Source organism: Anticarsia gemmatalis, chromosome 8, assembly GCF_050436995.1.
Source record: "Anticarsia gemmatalis isolate Benzon Research Colony breed Stoneville strain chromosome 8, ilAntGemm2 primary, whole genome shotgun sequence".
Classification (NCBI taxonomy): domain Eukaryota; kingdom Metazoa; phylum Arthropoda; class Insecta; order Lepidoptera; family Erebidae; genus Anticarsia; species Anticarsia gemmatalis.
Window position 1 is genome coordinate 8,839,381 of NC_134752.1, and position 16,741 is coordinate 8,856,121.

Genomic DNA, 16,741 nt, shown 5'->3' on the forward strand with positions numbered 1-16,741 from the left:
CTCGAAAGTCGATAAGGCCCGGCACGATTTATTAGGTGGACATTTATTTTTGTATGGTTAAATATATTATCTTAAATGCGTATTAACACTGAGCACCGTCGTTTATTATTTTATTTTATTTTGATTACCTACATCTTAGAGCTTGAGAAGTAAAAGATAACTAATTAGTTACTAAAAACCAAAGATTTGTTCTTCTACGAACTTGTCAGAGATTATTTCCGATGTAAAATGTGTTCATATGTCTCTACTCAGATAGTATTGCGAGGAGAAATTAATCGAAAACCAGAAGTTCCATAAAAGGCCGATTGGAGTCATAGTCGAAGATACAAAGAGATAGAGCTGTTTGACCTTCTTTCATGGACAATGGACGATCTAATTGCAGTGGATGAATCCATTGTATTGCAATCAGATCGGCGATTAACATGTGTGTGAAATCTATATAAATCTCACGATACTTAAATAAGATCTATCAAATTTACCTTATCTAATCATCGGCCGTCATTAAATAAATATACAAATTCACAGAGATATGCATCAGAAAAATACATAAAACCCAGAGTTTTATGAGCTGTTTAAAATAATTAGGTAGATGATCTGATTAACCGTCGTTTGTCAAATTAATACCCGAATATGCCAAATGGAAGTGTAACCTCAATTAATTTAATCGCAGAGGTAGGCGATATTTTTAACAATATTTGCATAAAGGAATCTTAAGAAGCACTTTAATTCGCCCTAATGTTTCTCGTAAATTATATTCCAACACCTCTTTTATTAAGTTATTTTAAAGAGGGTTTAGAGAATTATAAGGTTGTTGAATTTATAAGGTTTCATAGGTGACACTTTTGCAAGAATTTATTATGCATCCAATGTTAAGAATTACTTAAGTAGAATGTAGAGACTTTGTTTTTGAGTTTAATTAGCACTTATAATATGTTTGTACTGTTATCATATTTACCATGACAAAGCCATTGTTTTCTATTTGCGTGTACAAACAAATTATTATTCTGTTCGATACAATTTTACTCTATATTTTCGAAGCGCGTTTTTAGGCTGTAACCAAAGACACTCGCACAATTTATAGCGGAATGACACCCGAATTACTTTATTTTCCGAATGAATAAAGCTTCGAAGAGAAAAACATCTAGGCTGGAATAATAAAATGTTACTGGCCATGAAGTAGACCTTCGATATAGTATAGTTCAGTCCTATCTTGAGCAACCGAATTATTATCCTGTATCGATAGATTTATCTATTCTTTCCGTACTTTCTTTTCGGGAACACCACATCTTGATTCCGAAGACCGACTTATTGTACTACATGGATAACAATGACAAAATATTTTGTTACTGACGTTATGTTAAATTAAGATAATATGTTGTTATTTTATGTTTATCACAAAAATATTGGATTCTCGTATTCTATTGTGTATTGTTATGTGAGCAGAACATAAATGTCTTTCCTTTCTGACTAGTATTAAGCGAGTAAGCGTCGTATAATAGAGTCATAGGCGGCGTGTAGTTGCGGGCCGGCATTTTTATATTCATTTCATCGAAAAATGTTTTACTTACAATTGTGTGTATAGTCGTAAATCAAAATTAAATTCGACGTATAAACAGACAACGAGGGACAGTGTAGGGTCGTGGGCGTCCATGATGCGGCATTCTTATGCTAATCCGAGCGAACCACATACGAACGGGGTGGGCCAAATTGTTATTTATATTGTCACCTCGCGCTTTTTTGTTCGAACCTACCAAAACTCACAGGTTAAATTACTGGCTGACTTCATTGCGACCGTCCAACATATCATATCATTTATGTCCGAAGTCTCTGTTACGTCTCAATAAAAATAATATTTACCTACGTCAAATAAGGAATCACCAGATTAGCAAAAAGATTTTAAAACTTACATTGTAAAAGAGATAAAAGTCAACATATAAATAAAACAAAACATTGATTTTTATTTCTTAATCCTGAAAATGTTAAATTTTGTTCTATTTTAGGTGTTCTCTACATTTCCACTTTTTCCAGCTAAATGCCAATTAAATATCGTAACATCAGTTCGACTAAGTCATCAACTGTTGGCCGGATGTCTAGCAGATGAAAGGAAGTTATTCTGGGATTAAAAACTGAATGGACTTGTCTCTTCTCTACGGTCCAAATAACTTTCATTCATAAACACAAAGCGAATATTTTAGTTTTTCATTTTATTCTGTCTATTTTAAATAGCGATGTCTTTCTATACGTCCAGTCAAAGTTTTTGCTCAACACTCAAAAAGTCCAGTTTCGACGTTTCTTTTGTACTGGTTGGATAATTCCATTCGTATTTATTTCGCACTAAATGTAACATTACATTCGTATTGGAAAGGTTTAATTTTATGTACTATTTATAATAAATTTTATTTGTGCTTGAAAGTAATAATTTTAATAATCTAGTCCCGTTTCTCTTTTCCGTAGATACTTTTATACAAATATAAGATATAGGAAGTGCTTCCTATATCTATATAATATATTAAGAAGTAAATTCAAATAATTATAACGCGAGGGAGTAGAGTCAGTGAGAAGACTCGTATTAAGCTCAGGGCTCCTAGTGATTTAGTTTAAATTACATTGTGAATATCAATAAGCCAAGCCTAACATCTGCAGCTCCCATATAATTGCTAATTAGATTAAATTGCCTCGGATTGGAATACTTACCCTCGGACATAGTTCCTGCCTAGTTCTAAATCTAAAACACTAACGCCCGGTTTCTGAGGTACATTTAGCGGTAGTTTATCTATTCAATAATGTCAAAACTCTTACAAACGCTATTGAATAGATAAACTACCGTTAAATGCAGAATCCGGGGGTAAGTGACAAACACAAGATACTTCCATTGACATAAAAGAGGATCTTCGTGTTTTATGACTAGAGGTATAATTTATTTCCATTAAAAACTCTACGAAGAAAATAAAACCTTACCCTAAAAGTAGCTTTTAGTAATAGCGTATCATGAACAGAACAATAAAAAGAAAGCGTGGGGTCAAAGAGCCCGGATACAGTAGTACATAATGTATGAACCGCAGAACATAAATCGTGAAAAGCTGGTTACCCATTGTTATGAAAATGTTTGAACGTTAGCGAACCCAAATGATTGATGTACCCGAGGTGACTGGAACAGAAGCTTTTAGGGAAATCGCACTCGTTCCAACAGCAATTTCCTCACAGGAAATTAGTTCACTCCATTACGTTGATTTAACACCAAATTGATCACAGATTATTCGCTTTTACATATATTTTTTGTTTTACCTAAACATTTATATTAGTAAAGCTTTAAGGCTCCGTAATTTCATTATATTTTAAAAGCTTATAAGAAATGTTATGCTAGCCTCAGGATGGCAGCAGTTAAGTATTACCTGTCTTGCGTCACAAAAAACTTTTGTGAGTCGCCGCTGACCCTTAATCAATTTATGGGGCGCTAACTGGAACATGGAAAATGTATTAAAGCTCGCTGTGGGAACGAGCCACACGCCAAACATACTTCCAAAACACTCATAACATTTAATTCTAACTTTTAACATTTTTTCATTCACCCCTACGCGGTGAAAAACAAAACGTGTTATATTTTGACTCTACGACAATATTTTAACAAAAACGGATGCCATTATTTTACTAAATGTATGACGTGTAGTCCTGGGAGTTCATAAATAATAATATATTGCTGAAAAAACCCACCATAAACAAATCAGAACTTCATGGTGCGTTTCAAATCCACATTGGGAACAAAAACAATTACTTAATAAAACACACCTCAATCAAAATTAATTGCTTTACGCATTAATCTCTTTATCTTCCCTCACCTACAAAACAACATGTCCGTTCTCCAAGGTAATGGAAGCAATCATTCCAGATAAGATCCCTCTAATGTGAGAAAAGGTAGACGTCCCGTTCGGATCGTTAATTTAATTTGAAATAATAAAAGTTATATCCATCATTTATCACTTTCGACAAATTTATTTTTAAATGCCCACTTTGACGTCCTTCTTATCTGTGACTGGCCAGTGGGGTGGGAGCAAAAAGACAAAAAGGTCTGTTATAAATAGGCGTAGGCGTGCCGCTGTCGGCGAGGCGTCAAGCCGTCATTAATTCGAGGTGGCGGACGCCCGACGTGCTGGTTGGTGATGACGCTGGTGCAGCACCACGCACCGACGTCGCTTCACTCTACACATGGAGACGCATGCGGCGCAGGCGCACTACCTCTTTGCTGAACAGCTTTGCGGAACAGAGAACGCTCCTCGGCAATAAAACATGAGCAATATCCAAGGGTCAATCATACAATATTTGCTCATTTTTCCTCAGTCATTAGGGCTAAATAAAATAAAAAAATAAATTACATTAGGAGTGTCAAAGAAAAAACTTGTGAGTACCTAATTCGTTAGCAGGTCCTGTCACGAGGCGCATTCCATCGTCGAGTAAGTTTTCGTGTTCGGGCTGACTGTCCGTCCGTAACTCACACGGTATCGGTGCCATCTAAATTGAGATTTTATTGACGATTACTGTTCTAGCGACGATATCGTTGCGATCTTGGCGCCCGCTCGGCCGCGCGACCGGCCGGACAGCGCCGCCGCCGCACTTTGATCCCACCCTTGATGAAATTCTTTTAGAACCCTTCATTTATAATATGGATGTGTAAATTTATAATGTTCACTTCTTGATATTTACCACTACAATCGATTAGATTGGTCAAAGAAGCAGATAAAGTATCTTAATAAGTGCCATGTTCAAACATTTGAAATGAGTGTAGTAAGCAAGAAAGAAAAGTCGGCATTTTATTACCCTGAGGTAACTGATGACTTGCTTGCTGGAATGAAAATTCTTATTCGTTCAAATGGCAGTTAAGATGACCATTGAAGAAAAATAACGAGTTCTGTTTGACATCGATTAGGACATTAATTTCTATATAACCTATTGTTTCGCATCCTCACAATGAAAGGTATTCTAATGATGCAATAAAGCCCAATCTTTTAAGTACAGGTATTCAATGTCTTATTGTGTTTATGTCTGTTTCTTTAGGTTTATAATAATACATTTATTTTGGTTTATTAAATAAAGAATTAACAAAGCGTTGATTTGAATCCTTTACAATGTTGCAAATAGTTACTTAACAACTTACCATTTATCGAATTTAGCTATATGTTAAAACAATCGACACTGTTATACAAATAAGTGCTATCGAGAATTACTTCAGAAGAAACACTCTTAACTGTCACCATATATAAATAATATACGAATACAGGAAAAATATCCCTCGGAGGGCTAATGTTGGCCGGAGGGACAGATGATGATGCGCGGAGGTCACCGTGGTGAATCGTCCGTGGGGGTTGATGGCTCGTGTAATCGTAACACCATTTTTTTCAAGACCACACCGAAGCAAATTTACAGTAATTTCACGCGCGGCAGGTTCACACGCACCTGTACCCTTTACTCAGCTTTGTTTACGTACATAACTAATAAAAGGGATGATACAAACATCAAAATTTTACGCTTCGAACCTATGAAAGGAACGCTCAAAATATTTTCAAATCAATATATTTATTGCCAGGGGGGCCTTTGTTATGGTCCACAAATTGGACAATGACGTCGATAGGTTACATAATGGCACAGGTGATGATATCATAAGTCCATAATGGAATGCTATTTTGAATATCGTGTCATCGATAACACGTGTTTGTAGTCATTACATGATCGTATGCAGTCATAGGAAATTCCGCTGTTCAACTAACTATAATCATATTTTAAAATTAACTAGATCAAATACTTAGTGTCAAAGAATAACCTAAACATCTACTTGGTAAACAGTAAAACTCCCGCTTTGTAACATTTATAGGAAATCTTTCAAAATAAGTACAGTAACTTTTCAAACGAGGTATTTGGAGTCAAATGTCAAATTAGACTCGTGTACCCTGGTTCGGATTTATTTATTTTTTCCTTGTTTACTTAATTTAGATTTGTTATGTTCAACATCAAAACACATCATTGTTAGAAGAGGATTTTACAACGGTAGTTCTAATATAATGGCTACTAAATCTAATCTTTGAATTTGACAAGTTGTGGTTCCAGTTTTGAACAATGTTTTGATGCTACTGTTCAATGTTTCGCTTCTTTAAAACATTTTATGGTCAATCTGTTATTTTTTTATACGATTAGCTGTTTTCTATGTATCGTTATTTAGTCAAAGTGAAAATAACTGACGGTCTTATCTTTCATTTTAGTTTAATGAGGTCTCTATCACATGCGATTATTACAATAATACTATCCCTCAGTCGTTTGCAGTAATAGTAAGCTCTTAATTAAGAATCAATATGATTCACTTCTGCTAGGTAACTATTTCTCCTGTGTCCATCTGCTCTACATCTTCTATATCGTCGATGTTATCGTCACTGCAACGGTAAACAATAAAGCCTACCTATTAATAACTTCCTTACATACAAATGAAGTCATCATTAAAACACGGATATGCTCATCTGATCTCAAATAGATAAATGTGAGTTGACAATGACATTCACATTCGCGTCGGTGAATGAACTGTTGCAAATATGTGGAGGTGTCGATCGTAAAGATTCCAAAACGGGCCCCCTTATGATCATGGCATGGGACCGGTGACATCAGCACGGTAACAACAAACACTGCTCCAAATAGAAGCCGGCCATCCTGACTCGTCCGTGAACAACTGACATTTAAAATAAGAAATTGTAATCGAAAAAGGATAATAAAACAATTCGACAGTTACTGGAGAACAAGGCGCGTTGTCCATGGAATGCCGCTCTCTATATTTAGCGAGCTCGTTTGCGTTGTGTCGAAATGAATAATATTATATGAGAGAACAGAAGTTGAGCGGCGCGTATAAATTAGCAGATAATCGACCGACATCACCTGTCGATGCCCACGCGCACGCGACTGCGACTCGCGCGCACCGATGCTTGATTTACTGCGCTATCGCCGCTATCCGCTATCATACAGCCACCGACGCCGCCACGCCGCCACGGCACGTGACTACTATCTCACTAACATCGACGCTCCACTAAATAAACTTCCTGATTATCTGCGTAACGAAGTTTTCAAGGATCGCTCGTTTAGGTGCCACTTTCTAATCAGTATTTACAAACCTGTATCCTGTACGTCGGCGCAGCAGGCGCACTCAAAGTTGCCCATGAAATCGTTCACGCGCCCGATGAAGAGATAAGACAAGGGCGATGCCAGACGCCTCCTGGACTAAATATTTACAGTGCGACTGTGAGGAAACATAAATACTACCGCCCGACGGAATATGTTAGTGTTGTTAATTGGATTCGTCATGTAGCCGCGGGCGATTGTTCGCAGGCGCAGACGCGGATCATTGCCGTAGACAATTATGATCTATCCTGTATTGTTTCGCGGCTAAACTATAAACACATCAAAGCAAACAAATAAATAAATAAAACATAACAAAAACATGACTATTGAAAGTAGATAATGGAAACAAATGTCAAGAAAAAAGGAAATAACATAGCGTGGCGTCATTAAACAAAAACATGCATTTAGTCTGAAGTGGGAACGCACATGAGCGCGAATTATCATTCAAAGGTATGCACATAGAAATATAGGGTAAACGCCCCTAATGCCGGCGTTACCGTGTGTTTGACGTCCAGATAATAACATACATGGTGGCTTTGGTACTAATTAAACCGACGTTCTCAGGGAGCTTCGATTAAAACGCGCAACCGCGTCGAAGCCCGACCTACAAGAACACACCGATGAGATGTAGATTATTACACTACAGTAGAAACAAGACGGACTAATTCATAAAGCTTTTGCATGCATTTACCTCAAGAAATTACTTGTTGCAATGTAACAATAGTACTTCACTATGAACAGAGACTTAAGCAACAGTTTTTGTCCTGAGCAGATTATTAATTACGGAAAAAAGTGGCATTTCTTTTTAATTTATCAACATTTCAGATTATTGTTTTGAAATATATGTATTTAAATGGTGTAATTTCACGGTGGGTGAGCAAGAGCAATTAGTTGGTGCGACGTGAGAGTAGAGAGAGGTGATAAGGATCACGTGAGCCAAGAGTTCTCGTCACACCTGGCGCTTCTGTTACAATTCTCACGAGATTTTTCAACTTGGATTAACAGCTTAACTGATAAAATATCTTACTTATTGTTGTACGTACTTGCAGTTCACATAGTAACTTAGGAATTCAACAATATGAGGAAACCGCATGTGGTCTCTCCGCTTATTTTATAACGTTTCATAGATAAGTACTGCTCCCACAGACGACATGTAAATACCGCTTCAGGTACAAAAGCGTTTCACTAATATGTTTTTAAATATATGTAGGTATAATATATTTCTATATAATATACTTCAAAGACGATGAAAGAAATATTCAAAATTACTTCATAACACTACAAATTTATGCCGTTACTAACTAAATCTGGAACGATAAATTGAACTAGGTACTAATTAAATAGTGTGTGCTGGTGAATAAAGTAGTGACAAAAGCTCCCAGTAGTGCAGACATACATGTTTGAGTGTTACATTAGCGGCTAGCGCGACTGGCCCCCGTCCTCATAGCTTTCTCACGCCCACGGCTCACCAGCCTGCCTTTCTTCTTTATTGCTCACTATTAGCCTTTGTTCCAACTATAAAATATTGTTGCCATCTTATTAAAATAAAATAATTTTCATATGTGCCCACCGCCAACGCCTAAATTTGTTTTAAGGGTATCTTAATTGTTATATTTACATATAATCATTACCACGCTTCTTGTATTCTATGCTCAATAAAATTACTAAAGCAAAAGCCATATAAAGTTTTATTCCACGCTAAAACGGAACTGGAGTGCAAGCGATCCTCGCCAGTTACCACACAAGTCGTTTCTTTCCTCTGTTACCGAGAAAATGACACGGCGTAGGCGGCCGAGCCGGACACTATAATCAATTGTTACACTCCGCTAATGTTGTGTTTACCCTACATTAGCACCGCTAAAGGAATAGATTTCTTTGTGACACTTTTGTAAGAATACAATAAAATGTTAGTGATTTGTAAAATACCCCGTAAGTCCGTTGGCACCTTAATCCGTTAATACCCAAAGGATTAGTCCTATATTTGAATCAATTTTGGAATATTTGTCCAGTTCCGATCTTATTATGTAGGTATATGTGGTCAAAGATTTCCGTCTTAAATAAAAGGCTTTTAGAAGGTTTAAAAAAAAATAAACCTGTTGGACATCCATGTATAAGGAATCTCTACAATTTTGGTTAACATGTTACGTATCTGGTAGATAATCAAAAACTGTGTCCATGTCTAGATAGTATTCTATCCTCTAGGGCCTCTGGACTGACATCATCATAACGCCTATATATAGTTTATCGAGATTGATTGTGTATAGTGATTTGAGTCCAACAAAAATCATCAGACAGTCAAATTATGAATGGCGGCGCCGCTGTGCCGTTACTCAGTTTTGCAAGGCAACAATTGTGGTTTATTCACGTTAATTACACAGAGATATCTGTTGATGTTGTGGCATCACGTCTCCTCGTCGTCTCGTGCCCACACGTGGGCAGACAATAGGTTATGTGGACGTGGGCGGCGGCCAAAACGCGATCCTACGCGGTCACGCCACAACACCGCCCTGACGGCCTGACCCCGTCGCGCCGCACCCATTAAAACTTTAAGTACTTCATATTTTTATTGATTAATTAGCATCAGATATGGCAGCGAGCAATCAAGATAAAAAATACGGTTTATGTGTAGGTAAGATTGTTAGTTCGGTCACCCTTTTCTGTAAAAACGTAGGGGCTCTCTAATACTTTGTCGTTCACTACTTTATTGTCATGGTTATATTTTTTCTTCAAGTTATTGTTGGGGGTAATTGTAAGTAATCAAATAAGATTTCTGAAAATGGTTGGGTTTTATTGTGAAAATGAAAGTGAAATTTCACTGAACACCTCTTTTTCAGCAGCATTATAGTCAATCTGATAGCAAAACCTTGAAAGTGCGGTCGGTATTTGCGTGTAGTAGAATCGTATGTCTCGGCCTTACAATAATAAAAATCGATATTTCTAAATGTGTCATCTTATTATCAAATCAGAGTGTTGGTATGCGCACGCGCAGTTGGAAGCGGTGGCCGCCCCCCGGGAGCTTTGTCGGCGCCCCCCGTCGCTTCACTCTCCCACTTACGTGAAAAATTACTACCAATATTCATACACACAATTCGATTTCAAATCCTTTTACAACGACATAAAATACAAAATCTTTTCCTGTTACTTACGATTGTTTCCATTTAGAACACTGAAATGCGCTTGTTTTGTCACATACCCCGACGGCACCACATAATTCAGAAACGACTCAACATTTTTATGCCATTATTGTCTTTATTGTCCACACAATACTGTCCGTAATAGCATACTAAATTATACCATCACGAACGTATTTGGCAGGTTGTACGGGCTCGGCAAAGTGGTACATCTTAATAAAAATCTACCCGTACGTCCTGGCATCCTCGGTGGCCCATACTGATATATCATAATTGACATAAGTAAATATAGGACTGCCATCCGTTCTGGACATTCATTTATTCACTTCTTCCCTTTTTATGTCTTTTAACTATATCCGAATATTAATAACGACTACTTTTTGTTCATAACTTTATATCTCTACCTGGATTACTATTATGCATTTTTTATGTTTATTTGCGGGCTCTCATTTATATGCGACTATATTTATATTCCATAATACGGAAGCATACAAGGAAATCCGGCTACAACAACAAGCGACACGGGAATACCGTACCTTCAACAAATTCCACAGCTTGACATTGACCCGAACGAGTTCACTAAGTATCCTGAGAAAATATCTCCAGGATCGACGATAATAAAATCGTGTATCAAGCTAATCGGTGTGTCGACACAATTCCGATGAAGTCGTCAACGTTACGAAATCGATTCGTCACCGGTCAACCGATGTGATCTACCGTCGTGACGGCGGCGGCGGCGGCGGCAGGTGCGGACACCGATGTAACGCTTCGGATCGGTAGCGATCAACAATTCTATCGATTATTTACAAATAATGCGATACCGAGATATCGAACGCTATCCGAACTTCGGTCACGTCTTTCGACAAAAAATCGATTGTAAAAGTCGTGCGGAAAGGTGTGATCGATTACGTATAGAGATACATAACGCAATACAGGCGTTGACTTGATTTTCCTGTACTTAAGCTTAAACTTAAATTTAATATTCACGGTACGGCACGGAGATAAAACAACTTATTCATGGTGCATCAGCATGCACTGCGAAAGCTCGCGCCCGCCCGTGCTGATAAATCACAAAATCAGAAGCAGGTAGCATGTCTAGTGACGTGACACCCAGCTATATTACTTCGCAACTGTCGATAGAATTATCGCTCTGATTTTATGACTTTAAACTATATAAGGGATATAATAACAACTTAATATTCAATAAATTATTATGAAAAGATAATAAAATCACATCATCACATTTAGTATAATATCACGTGAAATTGTAGGATGCAATGTGAATTGATAAAAAAAAGCTCTATGAGAAATTTGACATTTTCTATCAACATCATTATAAATCTGTAGAAAATGTGTATGCTGCTAGTATAAATATAATAACTTGTCTGTTAAATATATTATCGATATTTGTCGGTCCACCACCTTAGCTAAGTCCCATTTATAATTTATAATAAGTTAATTTTTTGACAAGGCCCGTAAACCGATTATTACTAACAAGGTGGTCCATGCCGACGTTTGCGTCTCTTTCTTTCTCACGATTCGAATAAATTGTCTCCTTTTGTAAAACGTGATGATACACAGTAAACACACAGCAAGATCTCAGAGATTGCCACCTTCCACCCATTTCTATAATAAAGGTGTCTCTGAGCCCTCACATTTATTTATTATTCTTTACGTTTTTGATCCGCCGCGCTGTTACAATGTTTTGTACAAAACAATTTCTTTCAAGAACCTCTTATTAGACCGACCAAACCATGTTGGCACAAAGGCAAACATTGACGTTCTTGTTGACAAAATTTATTGCGGGTGCTTGCTATTATACAATATGTTTCAATCGAACCCACGAAGTATCCGCCAACTCATCCTACGATACTATAGCTTCGATATCCTCATTGTAATCTGCTAGTTCTTAAACAATTTAGATATAGTCAACTTCTTTACTCTCTTTTCATAAGTTCTGATATACTTAGCTAGGTTTATTTTAGAAAAGCCCTTTGTGCGGTGTACAATTGTTACTTCCTTGATTCCACAGTTGTTAGTTTCGCTTACATTAGAGTAACTTTCTTTTGATGTTGCATGAAGTGCGTGTTGTGCGTTGATTGCCATTTATATGTTCAGCAGAGTATCACCGGTGCTATTCCTGTCTTGTCCCGGGATAGCGGTTCTCGGAATGCAGCGGAAGTCCCGGGCGGATCCCGCGAGCCGCCTCCTTATTAATGGCCTGTTTAGACGAGCTCCTTTGTTACTCGCTCACGTCCTGCCACTTCAATGCACTACGTACTAATGGCTGCGCTATAAAATGTACAGCATCACATACCGGCTTTGTTTCATTCCGTAAAACGACGCATCCAGCTTTAAAAAGTAAGGGACGACGTCCAATGTGAAACTGACGTCGACAGAACAATAGATTGAAGGTGCGCTTTGGCATATTTTGTTCTCAGTTTCGACTAGTTTAAATTGACGTATCCTGTTGTCAGATTTCCTGGCGTTAATCCTGTGGATCGGTGTGTTTAAATTAGTTACGAGCTATTTGACTGTTTCTTTGATGTTTGATTGGGTATCTTGTGAAAGGGATATTTTTAAGAGTGAGCAGTACAGGAGTTTGTATTGTTAGTTGATCTGTGAGATCGGTTGAGTGATATTACTGATATTCTAAAAAATGGTTAAAGCATGAATCACGGCACACTGTGGCGTGTATCTATAGACGCAAGTCGCGGGGAATGAGTCAAATCCTCGTCAAATCCGGCGACATTCGCAAGGTCGTGCTATTGCCCCTCGCGCCGAGCCGCGCAGCCTACATCCTGTCTCATATCATTAGTACTCGCATAGATCTATATGGTTACCATATATTAGCGTGATGGGTTCTCTAACCACTTAAATTAGCAAATGAGTAATAAGATCTATAATGACCGCTACCATTAGGACCACTCCTAAAATTAGGTGTGTTTTTATTGGTAGTATTTCGTCACCTGCTCCGACACTAAGAAAAAAATATCTTGTAGAAACCTTGAACTTCTAAACTTTATTCTGATCTGTGATCATCACCATGATCATCGTTTTATGCTTATTATACACAAGTGTGTGGTCGTCTACCGTAGTTATAAGAAAGTACAGGTAGATATGATGTTGTATAGAGTCGTTCAAGTAAACTAGGTGGCTTGATGCGCGAGTACGATCACAATAAACAGTATGATGCTGTGAGGCGCGTTGTGGTCGGCGCCGCCAATCACCGCGCGATCAATGACTGCCCATTCACGTCAACCCACGTGCTTCTATGTTGGAGGCCAGTTAAATACCTGAATCAATTATCAATAATAACATTTTTTAGAGACTATTACAATGCTTACGTACAAAATTGACTTACTTTCTACGCCGTTACTACGTTTAGTGGCCAATTAAAGTTGATTGTATTTCAGTCATGTTGGATTCGGCGGTACCAAGCCAGTTCGGTTCTGAGTTTGTTAATAAACCTATGCTTTTAATGTTAATTCGTAGACATTGCGACATTGGAATAGTGAACAAAAGGAAAAACTGTATTACTGTACCAATATATGCAGAAAGAATTATAACGAAATTGTGACTACCGACTCTACATAAGCTCTACATAATAAGTTCTACTACTACATAATAACGTCTAGGCGGAATTTGGCTATTGAATATAATGTTAGATGCCTAAGAACTACTAGATTAAACTCACACTATATTTTTATTGGACCACGGGGAAGTAAACTAATTTCTCCACGATATTTAAACAACATAGTTCGGGAACAAACAAAACAAATAATAAATTTCATTTATTTTGGATGCGTCGCTTACCGCAACGGGCTAGAGTAGATGATTGCTCAATTACCAGGACCTCCTTAGTCGAAACACTAACAGCAATCTCGAATTGACTACACTTTCGACTTTACGACATTAAAAATAAACGCTTTTTTGTCTCGCTCCATTAGTAAGCTCGGTCGGCTTTATACAAAAGGTGGGTTGAAGTCCGCGCCTTGTCATTAGAGCACAATCAAACATTATGTTTAGGAATCGCCGACAGCTTAACCTGAGTTTTTCATCCATTTCATAATTTGTTATTTGGGATTATAGGGAGCGTGCCGCAAGAGACAAAGTAAACATAACCACTGTTGCCGGCGGCGCGGGCGCAGGCGCGGTGCCTATCAACAAACAATGTGGAGTGATAATTGAACGTCATCAACTTTTTGTGCTTCATATTGTGCGGTAGGTGCGTAATGTGAATATGATTTAGTGCGACGACGGTTGCTCCCTTGACTCCTCTCGATGCGAATAAAAACATCTCTAACAATTACCAATAAATTAAAACAATTACCAAAAAAATATTGCAGATAATAAAATAAACAGACCCCCTGACAGTAATAGGAATAGAAACACAATTAAAATGTAGGTAGGTACCAAACACGCGTCAAATGAATTTCGCTACATCACGATGATGGGTAGAGTCGCAGAGTCCCACGCTAACAAAACAATAGCGAAATTAATTATAATTAACACAATATATTTATCTAATTTAATGCATTCACAGTATAACAATGTTCATGTTAATATGCGATACAGTTAATCTTCAGTTTTAAGGTCATTGTCTCTATTTTGAAACAAACAATATTTTTTTACCTTTCTTGGTTTAACATATTCGGCATTTTTTCTCTTGTTTATTGAAAAAGATTTTGAATTTAGGGTTCTAATTTTTCCAACTAGAATACTAAAATGCCAAAATTTTCATATACTTATACCATAATTATTCCTTTACATGCCGTAGGAGTTGATAAGAGAAATAAAAGTGGATAAACGTGCTTTTACGATTCGCTAGTTATTTACACTGGTTTGAATACCAATTTCGGGTAAATATATATCATAATATTTCAGGTATATTTTTATGTGCGGTCAATGAACTTTCAGTTAAAATTAGAGCCTGAATTTAATAATTAGTTAAAAATAACCTTGGGAATATAAAATTATAAATTAACTGAATATTAGCATATTATAACTATACCTCTATTATTAACTGCCAGTTAGTAGATATAAGTAAATTTATCAACAGAGGTACTCTCATTTAAACCAAATAATTAACTACTTAATTAAAGTAATTTATAGAATTATATTATTTTTACACAAAATGATGTGTTGACTTCAATTTAAATAGTAAATTGTCAGCAAACTAATTTATCCAAAAATAAAAGTATTTATATTTGGCTTCGTTAAACTTATTTATTTGTTACCGTTTCAATCATAGCGGATGATGTTAAAAACCAATTATTTCTGCGAGTTAATAAACTAGTATGAACTTAAATCAAACATAATATTTTTATTAATTACAATAGACTATGGTTAAATTGTAAGCTTGATCATCTTGACCTATGATACTCCACGGTTGTTCTCAACCTTCGACACACAGCCGCGTATCAACAGCATTTGTAACATTAGATCTGCATAACACGATTGCGTAGCGCATGCGTGTTTCAGTGTTGTACGGTTTTACGATAGAATACGGTAAATGTTAATGGGTCTTATTAGTTCCGCCACATGTTGCGGCGAGCGCCCGCCTTCCATGCACCGGTCACGCTTCACGACACAACACTACTTCTGTTTGTTTCGGTTTTTTAGACTAGGATTTGCACTGTCCTATTATTTGAATAGGCGTCAATAGAAAGCTGATATTAGCATAAATTATACTAGTTTGATTTAACCACAAGTATCTGCATATAAAATAACGTTGATGCCAACAGATGTACTGTAACTCAAAACGTGGTATAGTAGTTAAGAAAGTACAATTTTTTATGCATTATTCTTAAAGCTTAAATAGGATAAAGTGATCGCTGATCTCATCCAATAACTCATATCTGAACTTGATCATCTCAATTGTTATCACTGTCTCTTTACTTAACGACTATATCTTCAAAACAACTTTTTTTATTCGACCATTAGCTAAACAAGTTGGAATCGCGCCAGGCAAATGAATCGATTTTTGCGTCAACTTCAATCCAGTGATTAATTTAAGTTCTATCGAGATCCACTGATTGAATTCCAACTGAAATCTCTTCCTCCAGAGACGAATGGTTGCTTGCAGAATGTTTATTGTCCAGTGGTTTTATTTACCTTGTTTTAACGATGTTCAACATGGACTGATGAACATCGTGCAATATGATATTTGTTTGTTCACCTTGACCGTCACCTTCGCGGTGGCGATGACATACATACATTATTGATAATGGCTGCACATAGACTTTATATTAACAATGTCAAGACGAGCTTCGTGATTTCTTTATTATTATGTATAACGTGATTATTACGCTTGATGACAGCTATTCAGTTCTTTATTTATTCTATATCTGAAAGACGTGTTTCACTTAATCTAATCCGACGTAAACCTGCGCAAAGCCGCGGGAATAATTTGTAATGATGAACGAAATACGAACGGTGAAATAAATCTATTGTAAGAA

The 16,741-nt window shown here is 36.9% G+C and overlaps 1 protein-coding gene across 1 annotated transcript in view; it reads left to right on the forward strand.

The window, feature by feature from the left end:
• stet (rhomboid serine protease stem cell tumor) overlaps window positions 1–16,741 on the forward strand; it is an 82,700-nt gene that overhangs the window by 4,045 nt on the left and 61,914 nt on the right. The gene's annotated exons all lie outside the window — the stretch shown is intronic.